Source organism: Drosophila navojoa, chromosome 4 (genome assembly GCF_054131105.1).
Source record: "Drosophila navojoa isolate 15081-1374.11 chromosome 4, UAZ_NAV_1.0, whole genome shotgun sequence".
Classification (NCBI taxonomy): Eukaryota; Metazoa; Arthropoda; class Insecta; order Diptera; family Drosophilidae; genus Drosophila; species Drosophila navojoa.
In genome coordinates, this window is record NC_142892.1 from 24772507 (window position 1) to 24791905 (window position 19399).

Consider the following 19399-nt stretch of genomic DNA (forward strand, 5'->3'; position numbering starts at 1 on the left):
GAGGGCGAGCATCTGTGTGCGTATTCATAAAAGATGAGACAGCGTGGTTAGTCGAACTGGCCTGAATTCAGTGATTTCCCCAAGCATCTGGCGCACTTTTACATAATTCCGTTATGGGCTCAAGAGTCTTGGCTGATGGCTATTGATTTTGCGGCTCGGCCAAGGTGAATAGTTTGCATTACCCCGGAATTATTGCATACTTCTTTGCCGGCTCAGTCTCGTGTGTATCCAAGGCATTGGAGTGCAACGTGAGTCGCTGTTAATCAGAAATTCATATGGTACATCGAGAGGCGCCAGTCACTGATTACTGATTTCATGGCCGGCAACAGGAGCCTTCTGGGGCGTCTACTGAAAATCTAGCCGAGTCCCAGAACGTAATTTACAATTACTGCACGCACAGACAATTTATTTTCGAGCTCGAACGTTTTGGCCTGCAATAACACGCGTCTCGCGGCAGGACGCGTACTGCTGCCTCCCAGGTGTATTGCAAATCAAAAAATCAGGCAACCCGAGGCAGGGCTCGGCAAGGCGCACGCACGCCCAGGCAATCAGTTAAATGTTTGTGGAACTCCAACTCGCCAATGCCAGCCAAAGCACTCGAGTCTCAAGTCTCTAGTCCTGCGTCTGGCGTCTCTAAGGGCAAAAAGCCAAGTTCTCTGTGCGTTTTCAGTTCTTCTTTGTTTTTGTGCCACTGGATGGCTCTCTGACACGCCTTCGCCAAAAATTGAGTAGAATTGAGTTTGCTCGCGCCAACCACGAAATAAAGGAACTGAAAAGCAACAAAATCAAATGGTGCCACTGTGGCCAAGCAGGGAGCTACGGTCGATGAAGCGCCAAGTTGAAAAATCGTTTGTCGCAATGTGAGAAATGGAAGCGCCAGAGCCAAAGGCAACCCAAAACCGAAAGCCGAACTCGGAACGCCGAAAGAGGAACTACTGCTGGGGAAGGGCGTTCACCCAGCCCAGCCGCAGACGAAGTGATTTGCTTTTAAAGAAACGAAAAAATGAAAGAAAGCTAGGGAAAAAACCCCGCCATGTAATGAAACTGACAATTTAACTCGCACTGTGTGCTCGTGCTGAAAAATCGTGTTATCGATTTAATGCCGTTGCACTATACATATAAGTAAGTCGACACACATACACATGCGGACGTATACTGAAAACAAAATATATATATTTACTAGTAGGGGTATCCATTTTACACACAGACTGCGTATCAGGAGCAAATGCGTATTGCCGAAAGGGTTGGCTCCGTATCCTGCTTCAATATCCCTTTGCCTTTCCCTTTGACTTTGGCTTTGGCTTTGGTTTTGCTTTTGCATTTGGCTCTGCCTTGAGCTGTGACGTTGCCTTTACCGCTGGCTTCTGGCTTTCTGACTGACTGACATTTTTGTGTTGTTTACGAGATTTCTCGTTGGCCGTCGTTGATTTTTGTCCGTGTTTCTAATGGCTAGACAGCCCGGCAAAAGCATTTGATTAATTCGTAGCCGTTTTCAATTTGAAATTGCTTTAGTTCCTTACGTTTTTACTCAAGTCCTCTGCGAATATATGTTTGTCTGTGATTCTTTGTATATATGTGAGTGAATGCGTGTGTGAAGAGCACTTTAAAGCCCTTTGAACTAACTTTCTACTTCTCTTCTATTTCTGTCTAACTTTCTCTGGAACTGAAATCTAGTTAGCCCTAGTTGAGTGATTTTTTATTGTAACTGTCACTTATCCTCGAGTCGTTGGTGTTGTCCTTTAAATTCGGTCGCCCTGCAAAAGGCATTTCACCCTCTTTTTTTAAATTTTGGCTAGCTTCCATAACATAAATCAAGCTGACATCAGCTACAATGCTAACTAACTCACTTGTTTATTAACCCATTTGACAACCAAACTGATTTTATACTAATTGAGACAATTTTCTTTTTCTCGTTTTAGGTACGTATAAACATTTCAACAGAACATGTAAGAATGTGACTATCGGGCTTGACCGAGTCTAGAATACCCGTTCTAGGGTAAAACATGATTCCTCCTAAGTATCTTTACTGTCAAATAATTTGGTTCCTTCACAAAGAGAGAGAGAGAGAGAGAGAGAGAGAGAGAGAGAGAGAGAGAGAGAGAGAGAGAGAGAGAGAGAGAGCGAAAGAAAAAGGCAATAGAGCGAGGGAGCGAGTAATAGACAGAGAGTAATAGCTATTGGATAAGCAGACATATGTAAAATTGACAACTCAAGAAAATAAACCGTCCTGCCTAGTTTAGCTGTGTGGCCTAGTCCCTTGCAGCGACAGATTATCGGCTCGTCAGGCTCGATCTCTCGCACAGTCATCACGATAAATGCCACACGCAGTGGCATGCAACGGAATGAGCTTATATGCTCATTACAATTGCTGGCAGCTATCGGTTTTTGGGTTTGGTGGTGCTGCTACTGCAGCATTGAAGCGATGGTATTGTACATTATTATGATTATTATGCAAATGCAAATGAAGCAAAGCTTGCCTGTTGGCAGTTGCCAGTTACAGATGCTGTTGCCGTTGCTGCTCCTGTTGCAGTTGCAGGCATTCATTATTATTAATATGACAGAAAACAGAAGCCGAGCGGCGGTTAAACATGCAAAATGCTTTAAGCGAATTGCGAACTGAATTCGAAATGAACGAGATTGAATGAATGAGTCGATGGATGAATGGAGCCCAGACTGAATGGGTGACTGACTTTCAATTCAATTGCCGCCGAAGACATGTACAATTTCTTCATGCTGCCAGCTCCCCCACACAAGTACTCCCTCTCTCTTTCTTTATCTCTCTCTCTCTCTCTCTCTCTCTCTGTCTCTCTCTCTCTCTCTCTCTCAGTGCCACTCTTGTTCGATCTGCTTCTTTCCCTTTCTCTGCATAATATGTATGTGACATGTAAATAGAGTCAACAATCGGCATTGTTTGGCAGCAGTCTGCCTGCTTAATGCTTCACTTTTCGCATAATATTTGCCAAGGTTGTTCTTGTTGTCGTTGATGCTGCCGCTGCTGCTGCCACTGCTGCTGTTTGGTTGCCCATTAACATAATTTCAATTTGCATAAAATGACGTTAAATATTACATTTTGGACTGCATTTTACTGCAACTGCAACTGCAACTGCGAGTGCAACTCCAGCTGGTTGACTGACAGCGACCACGCCCCTCCCATGGGCAGGGAGTAGCTAATTGCAGGTGTGAATGTGTCGCACTGTGTGAATTGCCACCTTCATTAGCCGAACACACACACACACACAGACATGCATATTCTATTGTTCCTCTTATGTTGCCCGCTTGCGCATTTCACATTTAATTTAGATTGCATTTTTTGTTGCCTGCATAATGCACATTATTTCCAAATCTAATGCGAACAATTTGTTCAAGTTATTTGGTTATTTTGTGGTCGGTTTATGCGGACATCGAAAAACTACATTTAGAGTCGGCCCTAAAACTAATTGATTGAAGTGTTTACAAATATGCATAATAGCCAGAGCTATGGCCATGTCCATGTCCATTCGTTAAATAGGCGCCAGCCCAATTAATATGCATAAATATTCTACACTCACTCAGATAGCCGTCCATTGTGATTGGTTTATGGGTAACATTATCAATAATGCATTTATATGGGTAATATTTTCCGTCGTAACGTTTGTCATTTCAACATTGTTGCATGTTAAGATGTTTGGGCTTTTGATTTACGGTAGAATATTATAGAACTATAGGATTACTGTGAGAACGGGACCTTAAAATCTCTGCTGAATGCGATTTAATACATACCTTATGATATCTTTTATAAATAGCAGAACCCTGCTTTTAATTTCTGCTGAGAATTCAATTTGTCGAGCAATTAATTTGCTCTTGAAAGCTGAAAACCCTTTTGAATGCGTAAATGAGCGCAGACTTTAAAGCGCGGAGGAGCCGTGCCGCCATCAACGAAACTTTGAAGTATTTCCAACTCGATTACCATAACCCAACTAAGAATCATAATCAAATTTATCCATTTGACACTAAACTTTCTACAAAGGCCACAGCCAGGGAGCGGGGCACTGCCAGCGACTGGGGAGGAAGGGCTGCGACTGCAAAGGAACTTTTCGTTTCTGTTTGTCTAGGACGACCAAGAGAGCCAAGCGAGAAAAGCAACGTCATCATCAACTTGCCGTACAGTTGCCTTCAAATCGAGTTAGTCAATTAGAAATTTTCGTATAGTTCGTACATTCAATATGCTCTTGAAATGCCGTTGCTCGAACGAAATCCGTTTAGGGCTCGTTGCGGCCGTTGAGCAATGCAAATTTTGGGGCTCCCAGTTGTCAGCATTTCGACAATCGGCTCTCATCCCTCGTCCGAAGCAATGCACGACCCCACAGAGCCGCCTCCCAGCCAGAATACTAAGTGTTGGCCCGTCCCGAATCCATTACCAAAACTGAGGAAAGCCCCAAGCCGCCTTATGCTTATGCTGGGGTGTCATGCTTACAACGCTTTCAATGATACAGCACAACTTGTTGGCTTGGATGCTTTTGGCTTTTTATGCAATTTTTAGACGCCAGCTCCTATATGTTTATGTCATGTGGTTGTGGCATGCTCAAACGATAAGTGTGTGTGTGTACGTAAACTCATTAAGCTGGGGAAGTTTTGTGCCTTAATTTGGCTTTGCAAGTGACTTAGTTGCTTGCTCTCGAATCACAGACTCGTTTGGCCAATGTGCCACACCATTGTTGCATTGTCTCTCTGTGCAAAGAGCACTTGTCTTTGCGCAAAAGCCATGCAAATAGGCCATAAATTCATATTTTATTGGCCTGGCTCGGACAAAGCCACGACAGACGGCAGACACACTGCAATGCAATGACCCCTCGACCAATGCTGCTCCAAATGCTCAAAAGCTTCACACAAACAATTATGTCAACTATAAGCTGCTTTGCTCCCCTCCCTCTCTCCCTCTCTCTCTCTCTCTCTCTCTCTCCCTCTTATATTATATGTATATGTGCTTGCATGTATGTACGTGTGCCTGTTTCGGCAATGAACTTGTGGCATGATATGCTTTGCAACATTGCATACTTGGCGCCCGACCAAAATGCAGCAGATCCGGCAACAAATTATTCGCTTTGAATAAGACTTCGAAGAGCATAAAATACGACGGGTGTCTTTAATATTGCACTGACTCGCCACAACCAAAATTTGATGGGACTATTTGTTCAAAATGCATGTTCAAGCAGATAAAGAAATACTTAAATAACACAGTTTTCATATCAAATAATTTATCATAATTTATTTGCCCGAACCCTGGGTTGAACAGCTACCATTCCAATATGAGTTTTGCAATATGAAACTTGTAGGATAATTATGTAGAGCCAATATGATTGCAATTCTTACCTATCCACCCAATAAATTGTAAATAGATATATTTAAAAACTTGATATTTAATTGATTCATATTGGCATCTGTGTATAAGGAACATTTAGAACCGTTTTTACTTTTCTGTTGATATTTGATTCGATCTATTATATTGGATCAATTTATAGATACAAAGTTGATATTGAGATATTGCTTAGATCTAAATAGAATCGATTGCGAAATGATTCTAGCAGTGGTCCAAGAAGGCAACATTATCATGAACTTAATTATAAGCATATAGTAAATGTTTTGGAAATCTGTTCCATTTTCTAATTTGGCTCTATTGGAAAATTCGTTTATTGTTGCTGAACCAGCAGCAGCCAAGAACGGCAGCCTTTCAGGCGCCAGAGTAGTTAACGGTCCGGAAATATGAAATGATTGCAATTGAGTGTAATTCGCTTTGATTTTAGTGAAAATTGTCCCAATAACAGCACCAAATGCTGTGGCTGTTGTTCGGCTCGCCTCGACTGCAGCAAGCACTTAATGTAATTTCCATTTTAACAGCCAGCAAAGTATGTATGAGAGAGAGAGAGAGAGAGATAAGGAGAAAGAGGGAGCTATGTCCACATATATTTCTGTATAAATTTCAATTTAGTTCATGCTGAAATTTGCATTTGCGGCTGTCGAGCAAATTATTGCAGGCAGCTTAGCTCGTTGTCCTTTAGGCCTTTTGATTGTTGTTGTTTTAATTAAAAAAAAGTACACACACACAGACACACACGCACACAGAAAATGTATATATTATTTGTGTTTCTGTTCTACGCTGTCTGTTCAAATGTCCATCTCCCCGCCCGTCCGTCCGACCGTCCACGTCTGTCCGTTGTTGGCTTTGCCATTCAAGTGTTAATTTTATTGACATGTGACAGCCAGCAAATAACTTGCCAGTTGGCAAATGTTTAAATGTCGCAGCTTGTTGTTGTTGTTACTGTTATTGGTTTTGTTGGCCTCGCTGCGGTCGAAATGGATATTTTTAATGAATTTAATAAACGCACCGCTCGAAACGATTCTCGTAAATCTCGCAATATCAAAAAATAATGCGAAAAAAGAAAACCATTTGACATGCAAGCCGTGAAAGCGCAGTAAAAAGAATGCCAAATGGAAACCAGAACCGAAGCTGAATCCAAAAGGCAAAGGTAAAGGGACAGCCAGTGCGAGGAAACATTAATCAGCGTTAAAAGTCGCATTAAACAAAATGGGCGCGGCAACGCGGCAGGAAGCGGGCGGTGGGCAGCGGGCGGTGGGCAGCGGGCGACGGGAGGCGAGAGTCCGGGCGCTGGAGGCAGTGCAAATTGCACGCAAGGCCAACGACAGCCAAGCAACCCAATAAGGACCCGAGAAATATCGAAACGTAAACGAAATGCCGAAGAAAATTGGAAAACTGTTGGCGAAAGGGAAGGCTAAAACAGAGGGGGAGCATTAACAGGAGGAGAAACAAGAATAATACCTAACACGCATAGCTCCTATTGGGAGCGAGCTACCCACGGCAACGGCAATAACAGCAGCAACAACAACAACAACAACAACAACAACAGCAACGGCAACAAGGAACGTGGCGAAATGAGTGACTGGCAGTCAAAATCATTAAAAAGTCGTAAAAATCAGTGGGAATGGTGAATGGAGAAACTGGGGGCGAGGCAGAGTGGCTACTGGAAATACGCACGCTTTATAATTAGAATTTAATCAAGCGCAAATCGCAAACTCTCGCAATTTGCAAACCGAGCCGAACCGAACCGGGGCAGCAACAAAATTGGTTGGCCTTGATGGGCGGGTCTCAGTCTGTGTTATGGGTGTGTGCGTGTGCCTGTGCCTGTGCATGTGTGTGTGCTTTTGTTTAACGTGTAATTAAAAGCGTCGTGAAAACCTTTTAGTGTAACGCCAATAGAAACTCTGGGTGCGATGATATTAAATTTCCCGAACGAAAGAGTTAGTTAGAACCAGCGCAGGCCCAAGAGCGTAGATTAAAAGTAAAAGCCCCATCAGGATGCCCGACCTTGTCTAACCTTTTGGTAATTGATGGAAGGTAACAACTTTTTGCATGTGTCATCTAACAAATGATGCGATGCGCAATGCTATGGTTTCCGGGCAGGAGCTTTCAATCATTGCCAATAACAGAGTGCGAAGAGTCACTCTGTATGTGTGAGTGTGAGAGCGTGTGAGTGTGTGCGTGTGTGACTGTGTGTGGGCTAATGACACTGTCCACTTGACTCTCCACCCTGTCCTGATGGCAAGAGAAAGTGTAGCTACTGCAAATGATATGATATATATAAGGGAGATATACCCTGAAACACATTTGGACAGCTCCACCTCCGCCCTGTATTTATATATAGACTAGAGACGGAATGGATTAAGCCATAGGTTAAATGTCATTTGTTTTGTAAATATAAAGTCAGAGATTGCCTTTTTTTAAGGACTTTGGATTTCCTGCGAACTGCTCGGATTACGTATAGTTCATAGGAAAATCGTAATGAGAAAAAATCCTGTTTTGAAGTAGCTAACTTGCTTCCATATCGTGACAGGGAAGCGGAGAGCGTGTTCGCTAAAATAATCCTCTAGGGAGTCCGAAAATAGCACCCAACTACCAGCAGCAGAAAAAGTTGTGACATTCTAATTACTGGGCTGGCAGCGGAGCTCAACACGACCTGCTTGTCAAGTATAAACTTTGGCCATAAACAAATTTTAATGGAGCAATTATAAGCGTCTAAAAATGGCTCGCAAAACAAAAGCAACTCGCAATTTTCATAACTAAAGGGCAAACTACTTTTTGCGCCAACTATGACGGCTCTGGCAGGCTCTAAGTTCTCAGTTCCCTGTTCTCAGTTCCTTGTTCTCAGTTCCCTGTTCTCCGTTCTCCGTTCTCCGTTCTCTGTTGTGTGCTTTGTTGTTGTGCTGTATGTGCTTGTAGCCAAAATGCAAATGTGTAACACTCGAAGGCACGCAGCCGTAGCGTGCAGATTCGTGTCAGGTTGAGCTCGAGGACGATGACGCACGCCAGTGTAAGAATGTCCTGAAACTGCCGAGGGCGGCTGAGTGGCATGCAATGGCATTTGTTAGAGCCCCCACGTGGACTTCACTGATATGCATCTGTCGGGCTGGTCGTAGGGGTAGATTGCTGCTAGATTTACCGGCTTGGCGTCTTTCATGCTTATCGACTGAATCATTTGCCGCACTGGCAGCAGCACCAACACAGGCAGGAGGGGAATATCTTCATAAATCCATTGCATACCCCCAGGCGCTGAAGAGTCATTCATTGCTGCTGTGAATAGGTAGCTGACTCGCAGAGTTAACCCCTTGTTGCCCGCATTTAAATTCCAGCTCTTTCTACATTGACGGCTTGTTTTTTTCACTCCCCTTTTCCTTTCTTTCTTTTTTGTGCTTATGTTTACATTTTAGCTCATGCGTTTTTGTTTGCTCTGCTGCTAGCCGCCTTCCACGGCAGACGCATCGCTCGGCAATCTATTAAATTTGTGAGTGCGTTTGCTCGCTCGTTGGCAGCAGACAATAAAACTGTTGAAGTGATTAAAAATAGTCGCAGTCGCAGTAGCAGTCGCAGTCACTGTCGCTGCACTGCACTGCAGCGAGAACTTTTTTCCATCATGTTTTTTGTGATTTGCCTAGCGTCGATTCGTTTTTGTTTCGAACCTGCGGAAAATCGATCAAGTCGATGGTGCGTTAATGGATTTCTAGGCTAGACAAAAGTTTATTGAACCGCATGCTGACAATGGCAACACCAACATCAGCTGCAATGTCGACAATGAACTGGACTTGTGGACAGTAGACAGAGGACAGGGAACAGGGCGGAGCGATTAAATTTGTCTGCTTTGGCCATTCAGATGGCCTCTCCCTTGCGGGGCTTTGTGCCTTACTGAAAGTACTTGCCACTGGGCCCAGCCGCGCCCACTGTCATGTTGAGGCAAAAACACGCGCCACTCATCACATAAGGCGCAGCCAAAAGGGCTAACGAAAAAATGAAAAGGAAAGCAGAAAAAAATCTTAGACTAATCGTTTTTTGATTTCTTACCTTGCCACAAAGGTTGTGGGCTAACCTTACGTTGGCCTGTGCCAAGGGCAGGAAACGTGGGCAGGAAAAGGGTTTTACGAGCCCGAGCCCAAGCCCGTTCCCATTACCGCTGCCTGTTCCGTCCATTACGACGTCTTTCTTGGCCCCATCTAGATAGTCCGCTTTCGTCCAAGGAGTAATAAACGCCTGTTGAAGCCGACGCGCCGTCTCCTGCCCGACCCATTTCCCTTTTTCCCATTCAAAATCCTTTTTGCTTTGGCTGTTTTCGCATTTGTAATATTGAATAATGTCGTTTTAATTACCGCGTCGCATCGCGTCGCGTCGAGGGCTGGACAGAAATCGTGTTCAGCGGAAATAACTGACTTAAGAAAAATAAGAAAAGAAATGGGAATAATTTTAATTAATTCGGCACGTAAAAAACGCCAGAGCCTCTAATTACTTTTGTCTGTGTGAGAAATGAAAACGAAATTGAAATTACTTAAAGCGCAGAATAAAGAAAAAGAGAAAAATAAAAGCAGCAAATGTAAAGTGGAAAATGGAAAGTGGAAAATGGAAAATGATTAGAGCAGGTGTGAGTGAATGGCTGAAGATTTATTACCGCAAATGACGAGTTCTTAAAGCCCGGCTAATTCCGAACAAGAGCGCACCTATTCAGCTTACCTTCCCCTGACCCCGCACCCCGCTGTCGTTGATTTGATTTGATTTGTTGTTGCCTTGGCTGCGTTTAATTATAAAAACGCACCTCACTCCGGCTTCGGCTGCCTCTTTAAAGCTCCTGCTATCATGGGCTTCTTACCAGCCTCCCCCGTGAACTGCGGCAGCCGCAATCCAATCAGCCGCTAAGTCGTCGGCCTGCTCAACTCGGCGTTGATTAAAGGCCAACATTTTTGCGTCCCGCACTCAGGTATGCTACATAAAATGCGTATCAGCTTAGACAGCCCGCTAATTGACAGCGCAAGGGCGGACAGGGGCGGCTGGGACGGCTGGGGCGAGCAACGTTTTGTAATTGAATTGAATTGGTTTAGTGGATTTTCGTGAGTGCTGCCTCCTGCTGAAGTGTCTGGTCAGCACCACAGCCACACAGGTATATATGTATATGTGTGTATATGTGCAGGTGCAAACGGCTGGAACGTGACGTTAATGAATTTCTACTTCTACGGCAGATGACTGTGTGGCCGTCGTTAATGTTGAGGCATCGAACATTTATTGGGGCACATTCAATGTTTTCAGTGTGCCCAGCCTTCAAAAGCAGTTCCGTTTGCGTGCTTTTAGTCATCATAGCTATTCCATTTGCATTCTACTATATCGGCTGCCAATTATCAAAATTAATTAATCGCCTATCGAAGGAACCGAGATCAGAAGTGGCGTTTAGACCCCCCATTGCCATTGCCATTGCCATTGCAAACAGCGTAAAGTGCACTCGAATGAATTCAACAATTAGCTAAGCCGCAATATAACAGTTTGTATAACACACCGCTGAGTCACGCCCCACGCACCACACACATACATCATTTTTATTGCATAACAAAAATTGTCAACATTGTCAAAATTGTCAGTCAGGAGGAAGTATGCATGCACAGCTCATGCCACGCCCCCCGCCTCCACACCCACTTCGTCCCACCTCTTTGATATCATTGCAAAATTTCATTTCCGCACAGGCCTGACAGGTAATGCTCATGACATCCCATTTTCCCCTCGCTCCCTCTCTCTCGCTCTCTCTCTCTCTCTCTCTCTCTCTCTCTCTCTCTCTCTCTCTCACACACACACACACACACACGGGATATGGTGCTCTTGTCGCTGCTTTTGACAATTTTCATGTTTCAATATTTCAGTAGATGCAGCCAGCAAATCCATTGTTGGTTCTACTGCGAAAATTAGTTATGCATTATGCTGGTAAAGTGGGCGTGGCGCAATCAGAGACCCTCTAATGCTCTCGCATCGAATCAGCCGAGCGAACAGAACCCCAGCCCCAAACGTTGGCAAACTGCCTTGGCATTTTATATGCCGCAATCGTGATGAGGAGAGGCACGTGGTGAGGGAGGTTGGGTGGTTTAATGTCATTTATGCTGGGATCTGCTCGCTTTGATCGATGTCATGCCACACACACACACACACACACACACACACAGACCTATGCACACCTTGTGAGGGAATTAGGAGCAGCAAAAACTGTCCCGTCCACATCATTAGATGGGGCAAGTACTCGGCTGAGAGACATTTTCGACCAATTGATGGAGCCTTGGAAAGTGAAAGCATTTTGGCTCGTTCACCCTGTGGCCAAAGAAATTATTTCCGAAAAACGGGACCGGCTCGACCCCGCGAGGGGCGTGGCAAATGGTAAATGGCAAATGTGCGTTAATGACAGAATAAAACGAAATCCAAACATAAATTACGCGCTTATCAATTTCATTTATCTTTTGGATTTCTTCGCCATTCGCTGCCGACGTTTCCCTTTTTATTTTGATGGCTTTGTAATTGAGTAATAAACTTCGGCATCGCTTCGCATTTGCGAGAGAAAGTTCTGTCGAATGGCAAACGCCGGCCCCAATCAATTGAAAGTTTCTTTCTTTCTATTCTCTTTCTCTCTCTCTCTCTCTCTCCCTCTCTCTCTGTCTCTCTCTATCTGGCATTTCATTCCACATTGGCTTCAATAATGAGACAAGGCAATTGCCCAGATAACTAGCCGAGAGTATTCTAGGCTATTCACTGGACGGCGAATACTCTGTGAGCATTTCTCATTCTCGACGCCGTCGATAAGAGCCCATAAAAGGAAGCATTATCAAATTTTTACTACTCCTTCGACTTATTAATGAGTCTGATTCGCTGTGCCAATAGTATGTGTGAGCCAGAACTTTTACAGCTGGCAGGACCGCTCACATTTACAACAGCTCTGCAGGCGAACCCAAACCCAAAAGTTCAGCCCGACTTTACATTTTATGGCCACTCAGTCATCCAGATATGCAACTGGGGGCGAGCCAACCCCTTCACGGCTGATTCCCAGCCAAGGAAGGCTTTCTAGTGCAATTTATATCACTTAAATTTAAAGCAGCAAATAATTCTTCAAATCAAACGAAGTATGAGTGTGTGCATGTGTGTGTGTGTGTGTGTGTGTGGATGAATGTGTAACAACTATCCCTTGTTGCTCTTGGAGCGCTCTTGCCGGAAATTGACGGCTATCAAGTCGGCGAATCAAAATTGTCCGTCATTGTCGCACTGCGCCTAAAATGACACACAATAAATTTTTATTTGGCGCTTTATTAAATTTGATTCGAGCCACAGCTCCAGCACTAACGACCACGGACCGCACCACGATACAGTCAGCACGGGATACAGTCTGTTGTCTACTATATAGCCGACGCAGGCCGTCTGGCACTTGTCTGGCATTGGCCATATAGCACAAGTCTATGTGTGTGTGTGTGTGTGTGTGTGCTCCTTTCGCTGTTGGGGAGCGGTCGTGATGTGCTCGTAGCCTTTGGCAAAAGCGTTTGTCGTCGTCTGATGAGGATTGCCGCGGAAAAAGGCAAATTCATCAATTACTTAATATAATTACTTTTGGCTTTCGGATTATGCATATATACCAACATTCCCACACACACACGCACACACTAGCACACACTCAGATGGACAGACAGTAGCAAAATGTATTGCTCTGTCCGGGGGCTGTCCGGGGTAGCCAACATTAATACTTAATATAATAAATTGTAGCCAGTCCGCAGTGGCTCCCGTTCGGTCAGCCCATCTGGCTGCATGGCTTTCTGTATATCTAGAAACCACGCCCACCCCACAGCCCTCTCTGGCATTCATTTTGCAAATATTTTTCAGCGCATCGGCCACAAAAACAGAATCCACCCAGTGCCCGGCTCTGGCTCTGTGTCTCTGGGCTGCTGTGGTTCTGTGGTGCTGTGGTGCTGGGGTGCAACTCCATTACCAGTGGCTGTGATGAAATTAACAGACTCCTGCACCTCCTGCACTCACGATGGTTGAGTGGGGAAGGGAGAGGAGGGCTGCTTTCAAAAGAGAAAACTGTTTGGATTGTGGGCGACTTTTACAGCCTATTTGCCATTTTAATGGCACTTAAGGCGCAATGGAATCGGAGAGAGCTCCATTAGTTGCAAATATTGAATATCAGCAAACTCAGCTTGATGTACTACTACTGCAGTAGGTCCTCTAGTCAGCATCTGATAGACTAATTAAATGCATCCCGCTGCCATCAATATTCATTTATGCCAACACTTCGCCCGCCTTTGGACTCAGCCATGGGAACGTTTTATTGGCCACAATTATCGTAAACTTCAAATTGTTTGGCGCGCCATTTGATGGGCATATTTAGTCGGTTAATAATATTACATTAATTTATGCAGTTATTGGCAGCGGGCCCCACCACGGGCGCGCATTAAGGGCAATTAATTTCAAACTATGCCAGGCCGCGCTGATAGATGGATCGGCGGGAACTATTGCATTTAAATTTAATTCGATTCCCAGTGCTTAAATAACGCGCTCTAAAAACGCGTAGCTGCATCACAAACATTAATTTCATTAAATTCATAATGTCAAATCTTTTTATTATTATCGCCGCGGCGTTGCGCATATTTAATGGGATCGAACGCGTAAAACTAAAACAATTAAATGTCATCAAAATAGCAAAGTGCATAATAATTCATAAATAATGGCACGATTTGGCGTGCCCGAAACGCTTTCGAGTAAATGTGACAAATATCGCAAACAAAATTACGCTAGTTTTTTATGTTTGTTTTATATATTCGACCGGAACTGACTGTGCGATTCTCTGCTCAGAGAGCTTTAAGCTTAGACAATTACAAATTCTGTACTCTATTGAAACTTATTTAATAATCAGATTGAAATAATAAAATAGTCTGCATTTTTTACAACTTAAATTAGAGACAAAACAAAAAATGGAGAAATGGCAATTATACAGAATGATTTTCTTTTCTTGTCTATTATTTTGTGTTTGCTTTTTTTAATGAGATGTGTCCTTTAATTGAACCAATTTGGGGAAATTCAATAGATCCTTGCCGAAGGAGAGACAGCGGTCCGATTACGATTGCGAAAGTTAAAGTACAAAAGGATTTATAAGGGCAACTATCACAGATAAATAAAAGTTAAGATAGTTAAGATAGATTTAAAATCAAGAACCGGCCCAGTAGATCTAGCATCTCGGTAGTGGGGTCTGAGTCATCTTTCTAACTCTTAAACGAGGGGTAAAAGCTCTGCGCACTGCAGAACGTAGACTTATCTAGACGTATGGCATTGTAGGTCGGTGTTTCTTGGTCCTCACTTAAAACAAGGAACACTTGAGATATTTGTAAAATAGAAATTCAGCATGAGCTTGTCAATATTTTGAACGGTTCCGAGAGCAATGGGTATTTTGTGCGATATATATGTGGAGCACTCGAAACGAGAACTTTTTCATGAGTGTTGAATCTCATATTTGCAGCATAATAATTAAATGATGTGTATAAAATATGCACTGGTCGGGTCCACGGCTCGTTAAGTATGCGCCCCGTAGCGCCGCCAAACTCGAAAGTATGCAATTGAATTTAAATATTGCAAGCGCAACCCCAAATCTGTGTGAGTGTATGTAAGTAAATGGGTGTGTTTGTGTACGTGTGTGTATGTGGTATGTGGTGTACCTTGCCTAAAATAAGTTTATTAACGAGCAGCAGCTACGACTGTTTCAACTAAAGCTGCGTTGAATCAGTCGCTTAACACATTCCCCATTCCATTCTCCTTGTGTGTTTACCTGAAATCAATATAAGCAATACCGCTTAAGTTCACTCAACAGAGTGCAACATAGCCTAGGCCTAAAGTAGTGTCGCACTGCAATTAGCAGCCGGCAATAGCAGCAGCAGCAGCAGCAGCAGCAGCAACAGCGATTCAGATGACTTTGTAGTTTCAGGGCGGAATTGGGAAAACCGCAAATGACCTATTACAAAGGGTGTGCATTAGTTTCAATTAATTGCGATAAGGCTGACAATGTTTATTGACTATAAAATAAGCAGACGTCATTATAAAGGCAGAGCAAGAGATGCACAACGGGAGAAAGGGACACAGAGACAGAGACAGAGAAAGAAAGAGAGAGAGAGAGAGAGAGAGAGAGAGAAGGAGATGAAACTGGGGTCCATTATGGCCATAACCGCAATGTAAATGACCAGCAGAATGGCAAAAAATAATGTTTATAACGATGATCAAAATCGACGTAGCCATAATTTAAATTAAATGCATTAAAATTTTCATAAAATGCAACAACAAAATTGCTGGAGCAACAACAGCGAGAACAATAACAATAACAACAACAACAACATCAACATCAATATAAACAATAATTATAATAATAAAAACAGGAAAAATTGAAGCGGCAAAAAATACAATTGCAATAAATATGGCAGCACTTTACAGTTCATTAAATCGAAAACAAAAGGCGACCGCCTGCATTTATTTTACCTGTTAAATTCAGCAAGCACACACACACGCACACACAAACAAACAGGCAAACAACCAAACAACCAAACAAACAACCAGGCAAACATTTCAATTCAATTCGATTTTAAAATACTCACACATACATATGCAGCGGCATATATCAGAGTGTATTTAATGCTGGCTTTATCGCAATTATTGTCATTAGTTTGACAAACGATGCCACAGAATTATGCAGTATTTCAAGCTAATTAAATTTAAGAGCGGAAATGCCAAGTGTTCCACAGAACCTGCTGTCAACAACAACAACAACAACAACAACGTTGCAATAAAATAGATGATGTAACTGTAAAGTATGATATTTTCCCAAAGAGTGAGTGAGCAGCAGCACTATCGTGCCCATACCTCCCCCCCCCCTCCACCCACCATCTCTCTCGCTCTCCATCTCGCTCCCTCTCGCGCGGAGTAAGTGCTTTGGCTACTTCTTGGCCTCGCTTTGCATGTGCGGCGATTTAATTGGTCCAAAAATTGCACGTCAACGTAAATAAATTGTTATTTGAAAAAGTTTATTAAAAATTTTCCATTGCTCAGGCAGTGCACGTAGCGGCCACGCCCTCCTCAGATACTCATGTGTGCCTGTGTGTCTGCTGCGTGTGTCTCTGAACAAGTGTAGGTGTCTGCGATTGTCCTCTGGTCGCTTCTAGCCATTGGCGCTTTTTATTTCAAACTTTTTACATTTCCTTCATCAATGCCAGACAGAGGGTATGCTGGCCCGTACCCCCAGTACGTAACGCATCGCAGGCACTCAATTTACGTGCATATATTTTAATCGTTGAACTAACTCGACTGATCTATATAGATATAGAATCTTTGCCGATTAATCTCTCGGTCATTATGTAGGCTAGAGCGGAGAAGACTCTACAGGTCTGCAAGGTATTTGCTGTTCGACATACAAAAGAGAACTGTTCATTTGCGGCATTGCTTTCTGCTCTGTTTCGTTTCATTTCATATTTTTAATTTTGTTATTAAAAAAGTTTTGAGATTTGGAAAAACGCAATATGGAAAAGTTTTCCTTTGTAATTACATGCAGCAGCCGCATACTAAAGATGAGAATTTAAATGAAAAAATAAATAATAATAATAATTAAAATGAAAATACAATTTTATCGCTTGCAACGAGCCAAAGGGGACCCTTCAAATGTCCCTGCGCGTCGGCAATCGGAACGTCGAAGATGCTAAATACTGCTGGAAAATGTTGACTACGTGCTCGGAGCTTTTGGATAGTTCGCACGGGCCCAATTGCAATGGCTAAACTCAGCTTTTGGGATATCGCCAGAAGCCCAATCGTAATAAGGCGGAGTTTCGTGAAAGTCGAGGCAGAATTTTAATTAAACGGCAGCTAAATATAATATTTGTCCACAACAGGCAATCAAAATACATAAACTAAACTAAACTTGAGCTCTACACTGATAATCCTGGAATTAAGCGGCTAATGGTAAACACCCCATCCAGAAAACCTGTCGGGCCCCACTTCGCAAACAAAAACAAAGACAGCAGCGAACGGACGGACAGTGCTGAAAACTTATTTATGCGCGCACTCTGCGTCGTCTGCCCGCTCGAAGGACTCGAAACTGTTATCAAATAATTTATTCGTCTCACCTGCTGCAACAAATTAAGTTTTGTTTGCGTCCAAAACAACACCTGGAACACACAACAGCACTACCAGCAGTCGGCCGGCAGCTAAACAAAGGCGGCGAGTAATCCACGTGCCTCTACTTTTAACTCATTAACCGGGAGGGAAGCGCTGCCAGCTCGTGCCGCTGCTGGCCATTAAAAGACTTATTTTCACACTTGCACAAACCCATTTAGTGCGAGAGCCAACTGAAAATTGTCTGCACAAAAGGCGTGTAGAACCCTCGCAGTCCGCTGACGCCCGAAACTCTTCTTCCCCTTGCCATCTTATTGCCTTGCTACCTTATCACACGGCACGTTGGCAGCATTGGCAAAGAGTGAGACTGAGAAAGGGAGACAGAGAGAGACAGGGCGACAGAGAGAAAGCATCGTGACATAAAATTAATGCCCGACCGACAATTTTAATCGGCAACAATTTTTGTCTTGAGTTATGGCTCGAAGCGAAGCGAAACGCAACGGCAGGTCGCACCCTTAGACGAGGTCGCGAAAACTTTGCTGCAAAGATTTTCAAGTTTTCGGTGAAATAAGGCAAACGGCCAGCAGCACAGGGAGTCGAGGTATTCGAAGGACATGCAAACGTGCAGACATTCAAGCAGTCAGACAGCCAGTCAGCCAGCCAGCCAGCCAGCCAGTCAGCCAGCCGGATGCGTATATTTAGAACTTATTAAATTGCTATAATTTATACGACTTATCTTGTGGGCGCTTCGCGTCTTCGTCTCCGTCTTCGCCTGGGGGTTGTCTCTGGACTCGTAAAATACTCCGCAAAAAATCGTAGAGCACTGCCAAAGGCGCACCGGCGACAGTTCGAGGCAAAGGCAATTAATTTACATGCAAATCGTGCTCAAACTTTTTGCCCTCACTCCAATAAAAACCAGTGTCTGCCTTAAAGTAGTCTGCGCTTAAAGGCTAATACAACAGAAGCACCCGCCTACCCGCACGCATACACACACACACACACACCTACACGCACACACACACTTGATTAGTGGGCCTCCTGTTGTGCGCAGCCTGTTTGAAACAATATGGCGAGAGTCGAGGAGTGCGAAGAGAAGAGCGAGCGGAGCGAATAGCGAATAGCGAGGACTACGACCCTTTTGGGACTGCGACTCACGTGCGTCGATGTCGACAGGTTGCCGCACCTTAAAGGCGCTGCGCGCTCCACGCCGTTCTCTTTGCCACTGTTATTGTTGTTGTCTTTCTTCTTTCTGTCTATTCCGGCCTAACAAATTGCCATTTTTGTTGATTCCTTTTTGTATTGTTGTTGATTTATTGTACAGCAACAGTAACAACAACGGGCACAACGCGGACTGAGTGCACATTAAACATTCCGTAATGAGTTTAAAGTTTGTAATGGAATTTTTGATAATGCCAGAGGCGGAGCAGGCACTTGATGGATCCCTCGACCTTTCAGAAAATGCTACATGCTTAAAGCATCGTAATTACAGCAAACGGATTATTGGATGTACTGAAAATCAAAGACAGTTTTCCTCGATAATCGTAAATTTAACGATTTCAATTGCCCAAGCGAATGGGGCTTACGTCTGGACATACGCCTCGATTCACCCAAACTAACAATCGGCTCTGCCTGCCTTCGCTTCACTTTAGCAATCCGTCACAAACCCTGATAGCAACGCTTGCCGCCCGTCCTCCTTTCGTTGACTTTAACCCATTTCCACGCTTGTGCAAATCTCTTAAGCTCCAAACACTTTGTATATAAAGTAAATTTGTATCTTCCATGTCTGTCTGTGCTTGCTTTTTCAATTTCCACAACATAAAACGTGGCCATTAAACGCTTTAAAATCAACATCAGCGCTGCGACGACGGGGGCAATAAAGTCGATCCGAAATTGCTTCCTCCTCACATAAAATCCAACAACATGGCG

General features: G+C 43.7%; 1 protein-coding gene across 5 annotated transcripts in view; it reads left to right on the forward strand.

The window, feature by feature from the left end:
* Ten-m (teneurin transmembrane protein Ten-m) overlaps positions 1 to 19399 on the forward strand; it is a 137446-nt gene that overhangs the window by 98739 nt on the left and 19308 nt on the right. The gene's annotated exons all lie outside the window — the stretch shown is intronic.